Source organism: Apostichopus japonicus, chromosome 12, assembly GCF_037975245.1.
Source record: "Apostichopus japonicus isolate 1M-3 chromosome 12, ASM3797524v1, whole genome shotgun sequence".
Lineage (NCBI taxonomy): Eukaryota > Metazoa > Echinodermata > Holothuroidea > Aspidochirotida > Stichopodidae > Apostichopus > Apostichopus japonicus.
The window spans coordinates 32,748,241-32,770,721 of NC_092572.1; the positions used below are offsets into that span (position 1 = coordinate 32,748,241).

Consider the following 22,481-nt stretch of genomic DNA (forward strand, 5'->3'; position numbering starts at 1 on the left):
TTTGATGATTTTTCCCCCACACAAATGTTAGTGTATGAATGAACGGGGTTAAGCAACGGTCTAGCGTGCGTTACTCACATGATTAATGCACTCCGGGTGTTAATGCTACACTGCAAAAACTGCGGTGTTAAAATATCGGTGTTAAAATTACGGTGTTAAATTGAGTGTTAAATTAACACCAGACAGAATATTTTGGAATAATGGGGTGTTAAAAAAATTGGTGTTGTAAATTTTGGTGTTGAAATTCTAGGTGTTCAAATCTCGGTGTTAAAGTCGGTGTTAAATTAACACCAAGCAGTATCGATTTCATCAGGCCTACGTAATCGGGTTGTACCAATTTATGGAAATTGATCGATTGTTTCTAGTATCTCATTGTAGGCTAAATTGTACCAAAACACAAAAATAACTCCCAAAGCTGACCTGGCATAGGATATTTTCAACACGAGTTGCCTAATTATTGATGACTGTAAGTTTGGCTGTTGATATGCAAATTAGATGCGATCCATTCAATTATGGTGGCTATAGTAATATATTTCGAAAAATAACATAATAAACGAGGTTATTGCAGGATTAATAATGCTATAAAAGTGTCTTATTAACTCAGTAACCGAATAAGCCAATGAAATAACGAGATATATTTAGTTTTCTTGAATTCTTCAACAGGTTTGGTATTCACTGTATACTTTTTTGAAAACTACAAAGATGAATAGTGTCAGATAAATACAACTGTTATTCTTTGATGACGTAATGCTTTTTGCACGGACTCCATCATATTCATAAAGGAACTCTCGCTTCTCGGCCTTTTGGCTAAGATCATGTGTAGTATCTGTTCCCTTAGGGAATGGTGATACACACCTGACGATGATCACACAGTCACAGTCCCGATGCAAGGGGACTGGGGCTGAGAGCGGATCAGTCGTTTGGTAGTTTGGTTTTCGTGCCCAGGTTCTTTCCTGGGTGACTTTTTCTTAAAAAGTATATTCATAAAGGAACTCTCTGCTAATATGATGGTATACCGGGTATGCAATATGTATGTTGTGCCATTATATTGCACAGATTGCACCTTTTTCAACACCCAATGGATTTACAAGAAACAACACCACTGAGATTTGAACTTTAAATCTCGGTGGTGTTGTTTTAAATTTTAACACCCAATAAGGTGTTGGAAAAGTACTCCAAGACCGGTGTTAATTTAACACCCACGGTGTGGTCATATATGTACACCGCCGGAGAATCAAATTCAACACCGTCGGTGTTAAATTCAACACCGGAGTTTTTGCAGTGTATCGCTGGATGCACTCGGGCTCCATCCTCGTGCATCGCTTGCATTATCCCCGATCGTGCATTAATCCTGTGAGTAGCGCACGCTAGACCGTTGATTAACCCCTTTTTTTTCAATTTTCCACAACTCTGTAACTGGACAACATACATTGATCTTGGAGTGACTCGAACTCAGGACCTTATGATTGAAAGGCACCGGCGTTAACCACCGAGCTACAGAAGAAATCATTACTTACGGTGTGATGGTGGGCTGGTTCCAAGTGTCCATCTCCTGACAGATATCTCAATGTTGCACACGTTCCTGCTCAACTGTACCAAAATAATAGTTATGGTTTATATTAATCATACTTAGAGCATAAACGTAGATGTATACAATATATAAGTAAGCAGCATAGCAACATTAACCAGCCCTTAGTTGGTGGCGATCCCTATTTGGACATTTCTTTGTTGGGGGCGCCAGTCAGAAGCCACAGTCAGAGCCGTATATAGGGCTATATACGGCTCTGACCACAGTACAGTACATGCTGTGTAATCAGGCATCACGCTACAGTTCCATTCGATACAATCCGAGAAGCGGTAGGAAAGCGATTTCCAAAGCGAATTAATACGCGTATATTCAAGGGCGTAGGAACCAATGGCGGCGGAACCGGGGGGGGGGGGGGGGGGGCTTGGGGGGGGGGGGGGCTTAGCCCCCCCAATGAAAGAGTTGAGGGGGCAAATGCATGATAAGCCCCCCCCCCCCCCCAATATTTAACAAGGCTCCGAAACGTGCATCTGCCCATTTTTCAATGCATACTTGTCGATCTGTCCGATGCACACGTATACTATATAGGTGTAATAATTTTAGTAATTGATGGGGGACCCTCGGCCCGTCCCCTGGCTATAGACCACATTGTCACCCCAACCGCGTCTTCATGCCCCGTTAAAAGTGGAAGCAGTGAGTGTGAGTACCGGTAAGCGTAACACAACTTCGTCTTAGGCCAATGACTTGCCTCATTTCAGCCAGTTCTCCAACATCCCCTTACTTAGTGGCGGAGCGTCCAAATATACAGTCAGGGGCGGATGCCCCCCCCCCCCTGACGGACTCAAATGGACTGCTGGCGCCCTTTTCAGCTTTTCACTACTCTTTACTTATTCGCGATTATTGACTATTTTATTGCCCTCTCATATAACTATTGACATTTGTCATATTCTGTTGGTGTAATTTTCCGACAAAATGGCGACGACACCTTTTTATTCTCCGTTTATCTGCAAATTAGCAAGGCCCGGAAAGGGTCATTTCCTGCAATCTAGGGAGTAACTTTACTCAAAAAATTTCTGTACGCTCCGCGCCAACCTGTGGTGGCGCTCCGCTTAGATAGTGTCGAAAGCTACATACAGACCATTCTTGCCCCCCCCCCCTGAACAATACCCCTAGCTCCGCCACTGCCCTTACTGCACTAGAAAGCGTCTTTGCGAGTACACTACGAGTAATAGCTACTCTCTTAAAACACCATCGAATATACAAATCACAATGTTTTTACAGACTTTTACTTGCAATCTGAGAAATTACAGGCTTGAGACCCATATTTTAGGGCTAGGTATTCGCAGCATAAAACACTCAGGAAGTGCCGTTTCCGGCCATCTGGGGGTTTGAAAAAAAACCCAAAATTTTCTTGTACGCTCCGCGCCAACCGATGGTGGCGCTCCGCTTAGATAGTCTCCACACATTAGCCCCCCAATAATTTTTCCGTTTCGCCGCGCCTGGTAGGAACCGGGAGGCCGGGGGGCGCCAGCCCCCCCCCCAGTGAAAAAATGTGGAGGGCGGAAGTATCATTCCGCCTTCCCGCTTCGCAAGTCAGAAAACCCCTTTTTCATTTCCAAATGAGAAAAAAAATCTCATTTGGAGCACCAAATTTTATCAAAGGCCTGGTGAAAATACAAAATTAAGTTTACAAAATGGAGTGGGTGTTGAAGTGTGCTATGTTGCACCAAATTGCATCTGAGGCTACCTGGAAATGCAAAAAAATCAAAAGGGGAGGGGGACACCCCCTCCCTTTAGACCCCCCAGGCCGGCCATCAGTCTTCAGCCCCCCTCCCCCACTCAAAAGTACCTTCCTACGCCACTGCGTATATTCGTATTAATACGTGGATATATTATACGGTGTTCGTCCCATATGGCTTGCCATAGTCGTGTGGCTACACAATAAATATCACCATTCTACTGTGAAACTGAATATTGGAAGGGGAAACAAAGGAAAATCTACACTAGTTGACTCGAATATACATACCATAAATCTGCTAGTTTGTGTGTACGTGTACAAATGAACCTTTGAACCCAACTGTGGAGCTCAATGCACAGTCGAGTCGCGTACGTGCACAGTGGGCGTTGTTTATCAGTCACGCGATCAGTATTGATATGTACAGTGTTGTTCAGTGTAATAATCTGCTTTCATATTGCCACTCTCACAACTCATTTCTATTTATCGTACGTCGTTCTTACTACATTGGGGTAACTTCCTCCTCTTCGGGTTACATCAAGGTACTATTCGTGATAATTTTCAGCTCGGGTGATGTTTTAAGTTGACGAAGAAGGATTCAAAGGATCCTTGGTTCACTCTGCAATATTACACAAGTGAATTAGAGCGGCTTTCAATGTAAGTGTAACCCTTTGTATTACAGCAGTACACAGTTATCAGTATTATATTTGTCAATGGCTGTGGTTTAGAAGGTAGCGTTATGGGGTACTCCGGTAGCGGGTATACTGTGACACATAAGCTTAAAGACCAACTATGGAGACTTTTCGATGAACATAAAATCCCACCATTTTGCATGTATGTAATCCTTAACTGACTCCAATTACATTGCTGTAATTAACTTTACCAATTTCGGACGTTTAATACGTGAAAAATGGGACGAAAAGTCAGCTTCTATTTCAGACATTCCTGAAACATTCCTAAGACATCAGGTGACCATGTGACGTCAACGTTTGTATACCTCACTCACAACTATACGTTTAGTGTGTAAAGTCGTATACTTGAGCTGCCAAAAACATCAACGATATTACTCCTTTTTCCTCAAAATGCCACAATTCTGTGTTGTTGGAGGTTGCAGTTATACCTCATCCAACAAAAGCATCAGCTTTTTTAGATTTCCGAGTAAAAGAAGCGACGTAAAACGCCGCAGACTTTGGATCAATTTTTTGAGATCCACGCGGAAAGATTTTTCAGCACCCGGAGTATCTCATGCCCATGAGTCCACATGCATGACCCTGCTTCTGTGTATGCTGCAAATGTCTCATTCTGTGAAAATTATATACTGTCGATAGCTGTGTCGGACCATGGTCGGACATAGCTAATGTGAAATTGACCGTAAACACGCCCTGGACGTCCTTACATGTAACATTATATCACGCAATTGACAGTAATATATTTACTGTAAGAGATGACCGTATATATATACCGTGCCAAGGGTATAGCATTGTTAGTACATGTACGGTAGTTAGTTACAACTCTCGCCGGCGTTGGCTCACAGCATGTGTAAATAGCCATGTTAGGATTTACCTATTTCATTTGTTGTATTCCAGTATCGTGAGTTCGTGATACATGTGTAATATTGTCCGTTCTGTTTATTCCGACATCTGCATGTTCCAAGGAGTTGAATAAAAACGGTAGTATGTAGCGATCGGACGTTTTATTTCGTTAGTGACTGTCTTGTGATTGTGGGATGTTACTGGTCAAGGCCTGTTTCAACTAGACCTAACTCTATGGAATTACACAGAGTCACGGTAGTTTTTCGCCCAGGATTGAACAAGAAACGTGGATTAGGATATTCACTGCTAAATTTGTTTATTGACAGGATACTTTTTTCTGTGTTTGTACTTTTGGATGATTAAAACGAGTAAGTACTACGTAAGTATATTGTACCGTACGGACCTATTGACGCTACGCTATGTAAAAGATGCCTCCATTTGAGTTGAAATTTTGCTAATAAAATAAGCAATTTAACTAAAATTTCTGCTTATAATTGTCTTAAAACTTGTTGTTAACCTTCATGTGTTCTTGTTTTAAGCTAACAGCTTTTCAAACGCTCGAAATTGGAAGTCAAAAACAGTACAATTGTTCGCTATCTGTGTACAAACAGTGCCTATATCAGCGTTTGATTTTCGCGGTATACAAACTTTGACGTCACACGGTGACCAGGGGCTCCTTTGGGTCAATCTCTGTTTTCAGACATTCCAGAGGTTCATGTCACGTGACTACCCAAAATGTCCACTTTCGTGGTCGTTTTTTGATGGGTTATAGTAGGTTTTCGAAGATTATTTTTTACACATGTTGATTATGGGTATGTAAACTCCCAAATTAATGGAAAATCTCAACAACAAAAATTGCCTCCATATTTGGTCTTTAATTAAAGGCATTGAAGACTCGCCCCAAACCGTGTGCGGCCATCTGAAAAAGTTAACTTTCTGTTGCTTGCAAGTGCCGTTTTGTTCATGTCGCTACAAAATGCAGACAGTACAGTAATGAAACGTGATACCTTGTTATCTTTAGCTGGACCTGAGATGTCCATTGCTGTATCGTTTGTGTACTGTGCTGTGGGTATTGACCGCAGCTGTATGTACTGAATTGTACACTAGTGTCTAATTACCGACGGTAGCAAGCTGGAGTTTCTGGAATCGATGGTTGTGTGTAACACTTCTGTTACACCTCATTCGAAACTAGGTCAAATTACCGGCATTAGACGTTTCTTTTTGCGTGAGACTTGAGAAAGATAGTCTATAGTATTAATTAACTGAGACCACCATCTTAATACACTACTTCTAACGTTAGATATGGTTACTTCTATGTATACCCTTTTACCTATAAACCGTTTCTACTACAGGAAGTGTAGGTTTACAACTTCCTGATCATTCCAAGTAATATGTGTTTCATCATAATGGCAGATGATCTTGACAAGCTATATATTCCTGATATATAATGTTAACTAAAATCATCACAGTTAATAAATTGTCTACTTATTTATTGTTTTGTTTTCGTACATTGTGCATGGAGAAACACAAACAATATAGAACTGTTGCCAGATATACGTTCATCAAATTTTGTGATGAATTAAGATTTCCGGTAATTATTTTAGACAATGAACTTCAGTTCAGCTTTGAGACTATGCTTTAAGTAGATTGATTAGTATATCAGGTTTAAGTGTGAAGTTATTATAGCGTTATTACTGTAGCTTACATATCACTCCATAATAAAACATTCACTCTTAGTTAATGGTCAACCTCAATTCAGATGAAAAACTGTAGACTCCTCTTGATGCTCTAACAATGTAGACATATCTGTCAACTCGAAAAATACTTCGTTCGTTATTGTAAATATTAATGAGAGAACTAACATGTTTGCATCAATATTTCCTACTGTTACACTATTTTGGTTATGTACATCATACTAGTTATTTATAATACCATTATATTCTGTATTTCAGGTAAATTTAAAAATATGATATTTCTACTAAATATAATCTTATTTGACTGTTCTTAGCTCAACACATTAATTCGTCCAAAGATTCAATCACTTCAACTGGGACGCACTTATTTTATGCTGTATATTTCTCAACATCAATGAAACCTTGTATCCAAATTGTGTACGGTTCCGAAAATAGCCTTTTGAACATGTCTACATAGAACGAACAACGCTGTGCGTATGTTAGACATATTTATATATAGTTTTCAAATCAGTATATGTTAAAGTTGCAATGCTGCTTACTGATACGAAAGATGGAAACATTTTGTATTTGTTTTGTATGATTAATATGAACCTTTAATTAAGTACTATTATTTCGGTTTAGTTGAGCAGGATCGTACACAACTTTGAGAAATCTGTCAGAAGATGGACATTAGAGAGCCTCCCATCATCACACCGTAAGTAATACCCTCTTTAATAACCCGCTTTATTTGACCCTCCTCCCACTTTACCCTCATGTCCCGTTCTCTTTAGACTAAAGGATACACCCATCTCCCACATCACAATTGCTTCATTCTAATATGTCATAAATATATCCATGTGTTCCTTTCAGCGATGCTACGGTTAATTTCTTCCTCGGTTCTTTTTTCATTAAATTGGCGGAGGCATAAGGAATTTGTTTCATGGTGATGTCGTTATTTGTGCCGGTGCGTCTGTGTGTATGCGACACTGTTTGTAAACACAATAACTCAAAAAGTATATGATAACCGAAGTTAATGCACTGTATATGGATTTGTCTTTAAGTAAGTAAAATAACCCAATTGAAATTGGTGGATGCAAATGGACATACGAGGTCAACTGAGGTCAAAGTCTGAAAACTGTATAAACGAGATAACTCAAGAAGGAGGGACAACGTCGTTAATCTTCATAGCCATAAGGCAAGCTCGGATGGACTTATTATGGTGTGTGTAATTACTTTAATGATGACAATAATTTGTTGGTTTATATGGAGAATAATGATCACTTGAGTTCAAAACAGGTTACAGTCTGAAAACCTTGTAAACACTCTAAAGTTTAGATGAAATTCATACGTCGTATGTGAATCCATCTTAGCTAGTTTATGAAACTTATTATGTTCTAATGAGTTCCACAAATTAAAACATTGTAATAATAATAACACATAATTTTGATATAAACATAAATCCAAACTTTAAACTTCATACGTTGTAAGACACTTTACCGTAGTGAGTACAAAACAAGCATTTTGTTATGTTGGGGTCAAAGCTCATGTAAGGTCAATAGTGGTCAAAGTTTGATAATGTTGTTGTGACAGTGCCACAAATATTGAAACTTGAATGGGCTGAATGTGTGGTATAGAGATCCATATAAGTGAGTGCAAGAATCATTATGTATTTATAGTGGAGGTCAAAGATCGTTTAAGGTTAACAGTGATGGAAGTCTGAGAATCATGTAAACACCATCACTCCAGAGGTGCAACTTAAACGAACTTCATAATTTGTAAGTAGATTCACCTGGGTCAGTACAAATATATAGCTTTTTATGAGGTCAAGATCATTCTATATAAAACGTCAACGTCACTGATACATTCAGGACTCACCCGTGTGTAGAAACAAACAGGTATACTTAGCACACAGACCTATAAATATAGTGTTACTCACGGTTGAGATCTCAGTATTCATAAATGCGACCGTAAATCTGATTTTAAATCCTTTATCTCTCTTCATAATGAAGCAAGAGGGTTGCGCTCTCGTATTTGAGGCTACTATATGAATATTAGAAATAACGAGGAAAACTGCGGAATGTGTATATTTGGATATTCAAAGGGAAGTCGTCTAATAGTTGGTGTTTGTGTATGTGTGATAGGTTGTTCTGTTGAGATAAACTTCATAGTAACAGGCAGTGCGTTTGCTGATAAATGTAAACAACCGTTTCTTGTGAGTTATACATGTGGCATTGGCGGCAACAAGTTCGTTTTCAAAGCATCGTTTCCCGACAGCAAATAGTCTTCAAGGAAACCTCACGACAGAGAGGAATATCAAATTCCTGTCAATTAGAAGTTTGAAACTCATACTGGAAGGATTATAGCGTTCTTAAATTTAGATTTAGGAGTAAATAAAACCCTTGTATATCCATGTCACTCTGTACATCCGTGATTTGACTGCAGACGGATGGTGGTAACTAGAAAATGCATAAAAAAGTCATCTGTGAGGTAAATAAGCATAGCTCCATCTATTGTCGACTGACAGCTTTGTTTAAATTCACTAGCTTAGACAGAGAAATGGCTAAGGGGCGTGGCATACGGTACATCACATGTCAATTTAAGGTCCCCCGTCTGTTTATTGCGAGCGATTCATCTGCGTCTGCAGCAAATATCAGAGCGGTCAAATCAGGGAGTTGCTATGGACTCCCTGGTCAAACGAACTTCAGGATCTCGATAACCGGTCCATTGATTTACATTAAAAGAATCAACATGTTATAACTGCTTAACCGTCAAATATATTCGAAAGAGGCCCGGTGGGGTTTAGAGGGCCAAGCCCTCAGACATTTAAGCGTTTTGAAATATTTAAGTGGCGTAATAGCAAGGAGCAACAGCCGCCCCCCCCCCTTCATATTATTTCGCTTTACTTACCATTTTGGTGGGTGTACGAGGAGACTTAGGGCCGGATTAAGCTTGTGGGAGGCCTGGGGTCAGCTTGGTAGTGGGGGCCCCCTCTATACATTTTTCAACTACTGAGTGACGGTACTGGTGTCCGACATATGCGCATCGTAACGATGTCATGGCACTAAAATTGACAAAAATCAAACCCATCTTTACGATAACATATTGAGCGGTCGCTTAGGCCTACTTTCATCGTTAAAATAATTTTTCAAATCAAACAAATTTATTATTATGTATGTTTAGAAAAATAATTGAGAATATGAAAATTAAGAATTTCATGCATCCAGATTTAGGCATAGTGAGAAATGTAAGACTAGGTCACCTTATAGTATATGTTAAAAAGACTTGGGAGAGGAATACCACATGGACTACATATAAGAATGATGCACCCTGATTAAGCAAGTAATCACGCATCTGTTTTGAAATAATGGATGGCCAAACACCAATGTCATTTCCTCTAATTGGTCCCTCGACTTTAGCTTGAACGACATTGGGTGCATTGGCATCAGTGTCAGCTAATTGTTTTTCAGGTAGATCTGATACTACATCTGTGCTTTCTTCATGTGGATCAGCCCCTGGCGCTTTAGCTATTTCAGATTGGCCAGCTTCAGCTAATACATCGCTCCTTGCTGATAACGGTTGTTGCTCAGAAATGTCTTGGCTGAACTTTATAATACTCATCATTTTTTTTTTACATTTAGGGTACAATAAGTTAGTGGTTTCATTGTAATCCCGATTCGATATTCGTGAACACAATCAAGTGCTGAAACACTAACCAAGAGACAAACCGCACCGCTCCAACACCCCTCAAGGAGTGTTAAACCAGCCTGAATTACGCCAGCAAATATCTATAAAAAGTTTTTGTTTGTCAAACAATAATTTTGCGAAAGAACACGTCTCCTTTTACTTCATGCACTTTCCGTAGGATATGCCCTTAAAACTTATGCCTAAATATTTATGCAAAGAAATCCGTGCATATAAATATGAATATTCAATAATATAAATATATATATATATATGTGTGTTTATATGTATATATATGTGTGTATATATGTATATATATATATATATATATATATATATATATATATATATATATATATATATATATATATATTTATAATTAGTTGAAGATTGGTTAGCTTGATTAAGGGGTAGGTACTGCATGTGTTTGAATTTCAAAACTGTTCGATGCGATTTCCTGGCTTCTGGCAATCAAGATAAATATACACCAAGAAACATTTTTGTTGTTGTATGAAACGAAAAAAGGGCCTCGATATATTTCGTCGTACCTAAACTTTATTGTACCCAAACTGAATGGCCCCACCGCTCCCTCTGATTGGTTGAAACATGTATGCTACGTGCAGGGGCGTCAATCCGATTTGAGACGTGGGTGGGGGGGGGGACGTAATCGATTCGAGTATTCCGGCCGTAAGTACTACAGTATCTAAGCGTACAAAGAAAATTTCAGATGTCAATACCTGCCAGATCGCTGGAAAAAGCACTTGCCAGGCTGGATAGCAGCCATCTAGTTACGTGATATCGGGTGAAAATTACAAATTCGTCACTCAGGAAATCTGCAATAAAGTTCATGCGACCTTCATTTTTTGTGGATTATGTCTTTTATTAGTGATTCCAATTGACATGAACATTAGAACCCAGTGCAAGTTGACAAATGATGCGGCGAACTGGAACCCAAGCCCCATTATGCCCTATGTTTTAGGATAGAATACCCCTCAATTGTTCGAACCCATGACAACTAACAATCTGTGAATAAATTTTATCGTCAGACTTAGAATAGGTCCTATGTGAGTGGTGGCTGAAGTGATGCAGTGGTTGTTCGTTGAAGTCCTCACGCAAGTTACCTTGCTAGGATGGATCTGCATTTGGTAATCGGGTGAATTCTGGTCGGAGCGTACTATGTAACCACCGAGTACCCAGGAACTAAGGCCTGATGATTGAGGAGGGGGTGTAGTGGCTCAAAATCCAACTGGATGGGGTGAAGCCAGAAAATTCCGACTGCTGCTTGTACCCCCACCCCCACCCTCGCGCTACTCGTCAACGATACGGTCGGTGTCAGTCAGACACCCAATCTTTCGCGACTGCACTTTTGTTCCGAACTTTTTTTCAATACATTTGTACCCACTGGCACTCATTTCACAAATATATTAGCCCCCCCCCCCAACCCCAACCAAATATTTTTGTGAAATTTCGGGCAAAATGCTGATGAATTTTCGGGCACCTACTGAAAGAAAGATAATTTGCAATGTGTTTTTCATTAGTTAAACTTATATTATTATTACCATTAATATTGTAACGACTTTCAAATAATTCTAACCAATATGGAAGGGTAGTAAGACGGAAATAATTGTATGTTATTTGCATGCGATGTAAAAACCGATACATGTCTATATGATATGCATTGACCTGTGGAACGCGCGCGTAGCGCACGAAAAGTTTTGGTTATATATTTTGGGCAAGTCGTTACAACCCCCCCCCCCCTCCCCCAAATCAAATTGGCTCCTATGCCTATGAAGGTAGTTATATTAGGCATTTGTTAATTGGAGTATTCAAAATCATACAAAGTTTTGTACAATGGAGTATCAAAATCGCGAGATACAATTTCTCAAAGTGGCAAGGAAAACGTGGTGAATATAACAGATTAAAGGTAAATTTTGACCGATATTTTTCAATTTTTAGGTCATGCACAAATACAGGAATAAATAAATAGGCCTAGATAAACTAGAGTGCGACCGTCTGAAATTCCGACTGTCGCACTCCAATTTCCAACTATCGTCGGTTTGACCAAGTTTGGGGTGAGACGATCACACACACCCCTCTAGCGACGTCCCTGCGTGTACCCAGTGTTTTCACTGTGTAGTAAACTCCGGTATCACTCAACAACAAGGTAACATGGGATGCGCTGCCACGGAATATGCTCCCTATTTCATTTCCCCAATAATAGGGAACGGTCAACGTCTTTGAAACACCAATTACAACTAAACAACCACTATGTACAAGCTTTGGCTCTAGCTATGAAGTGCTGTGTCTTATGAAGATGACGGAGCGCACTAGTTTTCAACTGGAATCGCCCGAAGATGCGGCGTCTGTAATCCGAGGAACCAACGAACTTAACTCCTCAGGCTTGAACTGGGCTAGACGTTCGCGGTGAATATAGCACACCATCACATGATTCAGCCTCTGTTGAGTCATGGTGCTCCGTAGCCATGTCTTCAAACGCCTCAAAGCACTAAAAGATCTCTCGGCTTCCGTCGAACTGGCGGAGGAGACGAGGAGTAACCACAAGAGAGCTTCAACTTCACCAAACATAGCCCGTACCGCTCGATTCAGCAACTTGAATATTTGACTATACCCTTCAACCGACAACAACTGAAACTGGCCTCGAAAGAAAGGCAGACTAAGCTTAAATTTGTCGGAGAGCTCAGGATACCAACTCACGCGATCTGGTGGAATTCTCCATTCAGCAACATTGAGTGATATCAAGTTCGATGATATGAATCCTGAGATGTGTAAGTCCTTACCAAAAAGAGACGCGACATGACTCTTTTTCCAATGTGTGTGTGAATGGGGGGGGGGGGGGGGACATACTCACCCATCGAAATGTGGGGGGACGTGTCCCCCCGTCACCCCCTGGATTGACGCCCGTGGCTACGTGTGATCCTCGTAGACTATAGTTTCCGTTCAAACACTAATGTATCACATTACTTTTTCTTGTTGATCTTAATGAAAAGATGTCATACGGATACAAGCCAGGTTTATCTATGAATGATTAGCCAAGTTTATTATTTACTAGGGCTGTAACGGTTAAACGGTTAACCGGTTAACCGACCGAACGGCCGGATAAACGTCCGCCGTACATCGTATAAGTTTAACCGTATTTGTAATGTCAATTACGCAGTCGCAACGGCGCGTCTTCACATCACTTTGTTCCTGAAATAAACCGCAACAATTTGCTTGCCGAAAATCACGTAACAATTGCAAACTTTATCACGCATCCATACAAAAGATTTTTAAGATCGGCGGTACGACTGAAGGATTACCAAGCGGTAAGTGACCCGTGAAGCGCCTATTGTTACCCCGTTCGAAAACGTGGCGAGTCTGCATCTAATCCTTTCAAATTTATATTGTATTTAAGTGGAAACGTTTTCTTTCGTATGAAGTTGACTTCAGTTCAGTGTTCCCTCTACGGTGCGGGATTTCCTTCAACTGACTCAGTAACCCCACAAAGAAATCATTTGTCTGCTGGAAATCCTCGCATCGTTTTTTTGCATTCGTGATAAGTTTATACTCAATGCACAACGTATTCACTTGATTGTATAGAGAAAAACACTCTGAAAATCAGAGAAATTACCAATTGTGTACGAAAGGTAAACTGGTACACCTTCAAATATTACGAAAGATCGAGCAAAACACTTTCGAAAAATTCACGCGAAAATGGCATATCGTGCTACAATGTCATGTAAACAAGGCTCTAGTACACCCATTTATCAATAAAACGTAAGACCACATCTGGTGTTAAGCGGGGGAAAAAAGTATTTTCTAGAATTTCCAAAAATACGGAGAAAATAATATCCTACCATAGTTAAGTGTATAGCAAATAGCCTAACCACCTCGTCGGTTACGGATCTCACGTAACTACAAAAACAACTAATTGTATATTGCGAAGTTTACGTTTTCTACAAGAACATGGAAACAATATTAAGCATTTAGTTCATCATGCCAAGTGGCCTTAAACATGTGATAACAAGGTTTACTTTCATTATCACGGGGATATTATACCTACTTTTCTTGAACGTCTAAGATAATAATTCGCATAACTTTACCGACCCTTTACTGACTGCCCTTATTAATTCTAGACCATGACACGTTCCTTGGCAACATGCCAAGCAGGTGTTAGACAGGGGATGAGCTCACAGTTGTTTGGCGAGGTACCTTGGAAAATGTAGCCTACTGTAGTATTTAAGTGGGGTTAAACACTGCAGTTGTAAATTGATGTACGTATAGTGCAAGCTATTCATTGTTAGGCAGTCTAGAAACGGGGCTTTGCCGAACGTTGTTTGTTTCATAATATCGCAAGTTTTGTAAGTTAAACTTTTTAAAGATTGTAAGACAGATGAAAAGCTGTAGATATTTTAAACGAAGTATAATTTAGCTATAGGCATTTCTCATGCCATTTAAAACCATTATATGTCTTTGAAATATCCATATTATATTGAACAAGAGGACCTTTACGCAAGACCCCTTCCATAAATCTATTTTTCGTGGTTCGCATTTCGGGTTTGGAGCTCAGAGAACAGATTAACGTCGTATACGGGCAATATCATAAATTTTGGTAATTCACTAAAATACTGCATATTATTTGAAATTCCCTTCTGGATGTGCTTCTTTGTGAAGGATATATAAGCGTAGACAAGGGGTCCTTTTGTTCATGGAAATGCACTTTCTATATGATATATCCTTATAATTAAACCTATCTTTGATAAGAAGATGACGTCCCCTACTGCGAAAAGCACATTGCGGCCGCTTTGTAGAGTGTAAAACTTTATTTGCTAATGAATTGTGGAAGCCCGCCATCTATTTTTACATGTTCGCTTTATTTACATTGGTATAGCGCCATCGATTTAAAAACTTTCGCCCCGTTGTGTATGTTTGCAAAATTGTGCGGAGGTCCTGGATCAGTTCTTTTCTGTTAGGTGTTGCAACTTCTGATAGTTGGCCAAGGGACAGGTATCTTCCCACCCGAAATTAATTAAGAAAAGAACTTTCTCAAAAGAGGAAGAAGGATCAGTATAGGGCCTTATTGCTTGCTACGCATGTTGCAATTAACTGCAAGCTTTGTGGAGAATTAAGGTCCTTAAAGGTCGGTATAGCCAGTATGTGGCCCTAAAGTTATAGGACGCTAAAATTGCTAGAAGTTTTCAAAAAGTACTTTCCTTCAGGTCTTTACTCTCCAGATTGTTCTCAACATTTTTAAGGAACACTCAAGATAACTGAAAATCCGAGTGAGGAAAATTTCCTTGAAGGTTGACATTAAAACATTTTTGACCAAACGTGACCGGCATATTTGAATGATATAATACAATATCTTTCTTACCCGCCCGTTTCCTACTTTCTTAGCGATGTTTTCCTTGCTGTTTTTGCTCAGTTTTTTGCTTACTTTTATTGAAAGAATGGCCTCAAATCGTATGAAATTTATTGGCCTCAAATATGTTATATATACATAGAAAGTAGGAAACGGGCGGGTAAGAAAGATATTGTATTATATCATAAATATTTCATCGATCCTTTCTATGTGGTGTTACTTTTCAGCATATAATGTACGCCCGTGATCTGGGCGCTCGACGACAGCCCGTCTTACGGGTCAATCGCCTATTATATACTGTATATATGTCATATGAATTAATACACTCAATCGTGTAAACATGTATCTCCATATCCTATAGCTCGTGTTTAGAGCGAAAATTCTCTCAACATACTCGATCCGTTAGTGTAATTGTTTGCTTATTTATTGATAGTTGTTTACAATTTATTCTGAATTGGAAGGGAGGGGGGGGGGGGGGAGGCTTCGATCAGGTTCTGTAAATTTTTCCTGTTAATTCTTTTTTTACGTTCTTTCTTAATTTGCACGGGGAGGAGTTCAGTCTGAGAATATAATACACATAATCACCAGCGGCTATATGCCAATTAGTTTCTGAGAAACCTAATCACCCGTGATCCGGGTGCTTGACGAAAGCCCGTCTTACGGGCCAATCGCTTATACTGTATGTCATATGAATTAATACACGCAATCGTGTAGGCTAAACATGTATATCTCCACATAACTCGTGTTTAGAGCGGAGATTGATTCAACATACTCGATCCGTTTAATTGTTTGCTTATTTATCGATAGTTGTTTACAATTTATTCTGAATTGGGGGGGGGGGGGGGAGTGGCTTTAGCTTCTGTACATTTTTTCTGTTAAGGTTCTTTCTTTTTTTAAGTTAAGCCTGAGAATATAATAAACATAATCACCAGCGGCTCTGTCTAGTGTCTGAGTAACCTAATTAAGCTATCGATTCTCACTGATCCACAGTTGTTTTATTGTTTGTTTTGTAATTTTAATAACTAATAAATCACTGCATAATGTTCACCCGTGATCCGGGCGCTTGACGAATCGCTTATTATACTGTAGGCCTAGGCCTATGTCCTATGAATTGATACACTCAATCGTGTAAACAGCTATAGTATATACTCCATATCCCAGATCTCGTGTTTAGAGCGAAATTCCTCTCAACATGTTCGCAAATATACTCGATCCGTTAGTTAATTGTTTAGTTGTTTAATTGTTTATTTCCTTATTTATTTGTTTATTATTTGGTACTGTGGGAGGGTGCTTCAGCTTCCGATATTTTCTTGTTTTTATAATGGACACATTCTCCAGCGGCTATATGCATATTGTCTGACAACATTCTCCGTTACCATGGATACGGCTTGTAAACTTGACCTAATATTGTACTTTTTTGCCTTGTATATAATAGAGTTCATCGTACGCAGTTGTCCAGGTTTACCGGTGGAATTCGTTGTGTGCTGCGCGATATGACGTTGGATTCTACCAAAGTTGCTGTTAGCGGTAACAACGAAGAAACAAGGACATCATTCATAGACCTGTTTGCATTAAATATTCCTGATTCTTCGTCGCCATTTATAACTCGGTTTTATTCTAAAGAATTTAAGGATCCTTCAAGATGGCCGCCTCGTTATGTTTCATTCTTGGATGATTCTCGTATAGTCACTGTGTGTGGTGATCAGTTGGATGTCTTCAATATCAAGACAGACGACATACCCACACACAGTGATCAGTTACGCGATGGAGAAGCCGAGTGTATGACTATCAGAGAGGCAGAGATATTTATTGGTTTGTCTTCTAACGAGGTGATTGTGTTTGATTTTAGTTTAAATAAAATCAAGACAATCACCTTGGAAGGATTAGTAGGTGATCATCCTAAAGATATAACAGTTTATGGAGATAATCTGTTTATATCTACAGACAAGGGTAGAGCCATTAGATACAACATGGAGGGAGTGATGTTACATGAATACAACACATCAGGCTACTTACGTGCACACAGTATCACTGTAAGCAGTGAGTTTGGTCTGTTGTTTGTATCATGTTTGTCTCTCCCTGCTGATGTTGTTGTTGTTTTCTCTCTCTCTGAGAATCATACATTGTTTACTTTCCGAGTTATTGATGAGTGGTCGTTTCCTAGAATCAGGATAAACGATGTAAACAGGTTTATGTTTACAACAACAATACGAGGAATACTGGAAGTATACAGCACAGTAAGTACAGTAGGATAGTGTAAAAAAGTAAACATAGAAATTTTATTTTACATCTAGAATAATGAAAATAGGCTAGAAAAACTACCAAGTTAGGTATCAGTGACTGCGAACATTTCTGTAGATTACGTTTATTTGTACTGTTTTTGCGAGTCTTGGAAATAATATGAAATTTGGGACTAAAATTTTAATAGGATTGAAGCAGCAAAACCTCTCATAGCAACACATACATACAGTACAGTGTAAATGAATTCCAAAATCCTCTGAAATTTCTTGCATTATAAAAAACTGTGTAGACCTCCAATAGAAACATATTTGGGTTCGGTGCATACGAACATCTCCTAAGAGCACACTTATTGCTATTTTGTGGCAATATCAATAAATTTAGAGAAAAAATGAGAAGAAAGTGTTAATAGGATTGAAGAAGCAAAGCCTCTCATAGCAACACATACATACAGTACAGGGCAAATAATTTTCAAAATCTGAAGTTTCTTGCATTATAAAAAACAATGTAAGACCTCCAATAGAAACATATTTGGGTTCGGTGCATACGAACATCTCCTAAGAGCACACTTATTGCTGTTTTAAAGCAATATGAATGAAATTAGAGCAAAAATGAGAAGAAAATTTTAATAGGATTGAAAACTTAGCAAACCCTCTCATAGCAATTACATACATACAGTACATGGCGAATAAGTTTCAAAATCCTCTGAAATTTCTTGCATTATAAAAAACTGTGTAGACCTCCGATAGAAACATATTTGGGTTGGGTGAATACGAACATCTCCTAAGAGCACACTTTTTGCTATTTTAAGGCAATATGAATGAATTTAGAGCAAAAATGAGAAGAAAATTTTAATAGGATTGAAGTAGCAAAACCTCTCATAGCAACACATACATACAGTACAGGGCTAATAAATTCCAAAATCGTCTGAAATTTCTTGCATTATAAAAATCTGTGTAGACCTCCAATAGAAACATATTTGGGTTCGGTGCATACGAACATCTCCTAAGAGCACACTTATTGCTATTTTAAGGCAATATGAATGAATTTAGAGCAAAAATGAGAAGAAAATTTGAATAGGATTGAAGTAGCAAAACCCCTCATAGCAACACATACATACAGTACAGGGCGAATAATTTTCAAAATCCTCTGAAATTTCTTGCAATATAAAAAATTGTGTAGACCTCCAATAGAAACATATTTGGGTCCGGTGCATACGAACATCTTCTAAGAGCACACTTATTGCTATTTTAAGGCAATATGAATGAATTTAGAGCAAAAATGAGAAGAAAATTTGAATAGGATTGAAGTAGCAAAACCCCTCATAGCAACACATACATACAGTACAGGGCGAATAATTTTCAAAATCCTCTGAAATTTCTTGCAATATAAAAAATTGTGTAGACCTAGAATAAAAACATATTTGGGTCCGGTGCATACGAACATCTTCTAAGAGCACACTTATTGCTGTTTTAAGGCAATATGAATGAATTTAGAGCAAAAATGAGAAGAAAATTTTAATAGGATTGAAGAAGCAACACTTCTCAAAGCAATTACATACATACAGCACAGGGTGAATAAATTCCAAAAATCCTCTGAAATTACTTGCATTATAAAAAACTGTGTAGACCTCCAATAGAAGCATAATTGAGCTGACTGCATACAAACATCTCCTAAGAGCACACTTATTGCTATATTAAGGCAATATGAATGAATTAAGTGCAAAAATGAGAAGAAAATTTTAATAGGATTGAAGTAGCAAAGCCTCTCATAGCAACACATACATACAGTACAGGGCAAATAATTTTCAAAATCCTCTGAAATTTCTTGCATTAAAAAAACTGTGTAGACCTCCAATAGAAACATATTTGGATTCGGTGCATACGAACATCTCCTAAGAGGACACATATTGCTATTTTGTGGCAATAGGAATGAATTTAAAGCAAAAAAGAGAAGAAAAATTGTGTAGGATTAAAAACTTTTCATTGCAACACATACATATAGTACAGGGCGAATAATTTTCAAAATCCTCTGAAATTTCTTGCATTATAAAAACTGTGTAGACCTCCAATAGAAACATATTTGGATTCGGTGCATACGAACATCTTCTAAGAGCACACTTATTGCTATTTTGTGGCAATATGAATAAATTTAGGGAAAAATGAGAAGAAAATTGTTAATAGGATTGAAGTAGCAAAACCTCTCATAGCAACACATACATACAGTACAGGGCGAATAAATGCCAAAATCCTCTGAAATTTCTTTCATTATATAAACTGTGTGGACCCTTAATGCAGTATTGATACTAGGAATTAAAAAGTCTTGAAAACTCGCTCAGAAAAACTTATGTCCCTGCAGTCCATGAAAACATGCCCTTTAAAATACCCGTACATGAAGACACAATACTTAGCTATAATGACTCCTGACAAGACATTGGCTTGTGCCCAACAGAAGCCCATATTTAAAGATCAAGAAAGAAAAATTAAATTTATGATGAATTTTGTAGCTAATTAACAGCAACAAATGACTGCCAAGTTCGGGAGCGGGAAATTTTTCAGTAAACTCTAACGGGGAAATCCCTCATCTACAGTAGTAATAATAACAACAACAAGTAGCACTCTAACCACTTCGGCCCATTTGCAACTTCTGGCTGAGACAACAGGTTGCCATGGCAACAAACACCTTTGTTTAGGCTGCATGTACCTAAGCAACCCCTTGGACCAAAAGTAGGCTACAATTAAAGCAGAGACTATATCATATAGAATATCAGCTTTATCTGGTCTGATGGAATCTGCACCAATTAGGAGTGACTATTAGGGCTGCTAATACTTGCTAACATTCTAACAAAACCTTAATAGAGCCTCAGTCCTATCTACTAAAATATATTGCTACAGATCTTTCAACCCAAAAGTTGATGGAAAGTTCAGCAAATCCTGTCACCATGGCAACTAGTAAAAGTGTAGCATTGCATCATGGGATCTAAACATAGCTCGAATAGCGACACTTATACCAACTGAAAAATAAATGTGAGTGCATTAGAGGGACGGGTAATGCTCGACATAATCACAGCAATACATAATAAAACTAATAAATATCCCAATGTGGGTTCTCGTTGGACCAATAACCTGAAGCACTTTCAATTCTCTCACATTAATTCAATGTAGGTTAGGACTTAACCATACACACATTATGGCTGAGGGAATATAAGTGCCATAATCAACCCTGTAAACAGCTATTAAACAATGTTCGGTTAAAATGAAACAGAATTTACACACATTACAATAGTAATTACTGTACCTGTAGACTCACTATAGCTGTTACTGGTATTAAGTCCTAAATAATAAATACATTCTTTGTGCATTCTGCCATCATAGGAGATCAATATACTAATTAATTCAAAATTACACTTAATAAGGGCTGGTTCTCTGTGTGCACATTGCTATCACAGAACTAACCTGCATAGTGCATACATTCACAGTTAATATACAAAAGGTATGCACAATGAAACTGACTAGGCTCCTGAGGGGTTTGGGGCAAAGTTAAAAGATGAACTCTTTACCTGTATTGAAATTAATGTAACTAATTTCTAACAGTCTTCTAGCTTGTCTCTACTGCAGATTCATGACAGCTTGGAGTGTCTTGATGAATGTTAGAGTTGCTTGCAAACATTAGTGTTTTTTAGAAATTTAAATCAAAGAAGCTTTGAAAGAAATTATTTTTCCCACCCTACTAGACAAGATTTTACTTAAACCAAGCTACACTGTAGCCAGGAAAATTAAAATTGCTGAAAGTAAAGTAGGGTTTAGATGGAAATTTCCCTGTGAAGTTGCAAGTTAGCAACCTTTTGGAGAGCTAAAACTTTCCAGAGATCCCTAACTAGTTCTTCTTCATAATATGTTCACTGTTGTTCAGATATTTGTTATTTGTGAGATTTTTTGAATCACTTTTAACTTTCCAGCAGAGGAGAGAGGCCTTTGTGACGTCATTGCGTTGTATTCACAGCCGTACGCAAATTCTGTACACATTCCTGTGTTTTGTATCAAGGCCAAGCTGAGAGAGAGAGATATGATTGAGTGTGACCAAATATGAATGGATGTCAAACTTAGCAGGTGGATGTCATGTAGAAATGAATCACATTGTTTTGGTTCCTTGCTTTAGCAAAAGGATCCTATACATGTACTGTAGTCAACGTGTGTGTGTGTGTCTGTAACACTTGCTTGGGTACACTGTAACTCAACAAGGACAAGTTGAACATAACTCAAAATTGGTATTTAGATCCGCCATAGTGAGAAGGTAGGCCTTTTGTTTTTCGGTACCTGTAAATGTCAGTTAGGGCCAAGGGCGGCGGAAACACTTTTAATCTGGGGGGGCACCGACATCAAAGGGCACTTTGCAGAAATTCGATTGGACTGATGCAGCCTTATATTTAGTACCCTTTATTACTCTCATTGTATTATCTTATTTGCGCCCCCTCCCCCCCCCCCCCCCCCCAAGGAAAATATGCATACTAGCACTGCAATATCCAATGTACAAATTGGGAAACAAGGAACAATTAGTTTTCTTTTGAGAAAATTAGGTGAAATCATGCTAGTTGCTAATGTTAGAACCTTCTGAATTAGAGTTTATTTCTCGTTTATATCTTAACAAATTTTTCCATTTGAAATAGCTTTAATTTGACCCAAAGAAGTACATTAAAAGTCAGGGGCGTAGCCAGGATTGCAAAGTTGTATGCACGACT

At 38.6% G+C, this 22,481-nt stretch overlaps 2 protein-coding genes and 1 pseudogene across 3 annotated transcripts in view; all 3 read left to right on the forward strand.

Annotated features, from left to right (window-relative positions):
* LOC139977725 (uncharacterized) overlaps positions 1 to 22,481 on the forward strand; it is a 173,024-nt gene that overhangs the window by 110,973 nt on the left and 39,570 nt on the right. The gene's annotated exons all lie outside the window — the stretch shown is intronic.
* Positions 788 to 998, forward strand: LOC139978087 (U2 spliceosomal RNA; annotated as a pseudogene).
* LOC139977739 (uncharacterized) overlaps positions 3,688 to 22,481 on the forward strand; it is a 292,233-nt gene continuing 273,439 nt past the window's right edge. The window contains exon 1 of one of the 2 annotated variants that reach the window (XM_071987308.1): positions 3,688 to 3,917. The gene's annotated coding sequence lies outside the window, so the exon portion shown is untranslated. The remainder of the gene's footprint in view (positions 3,918 to 22,481) is intronic. The other variant, XM_071987307.1, reaches the window with a different exon arrangement.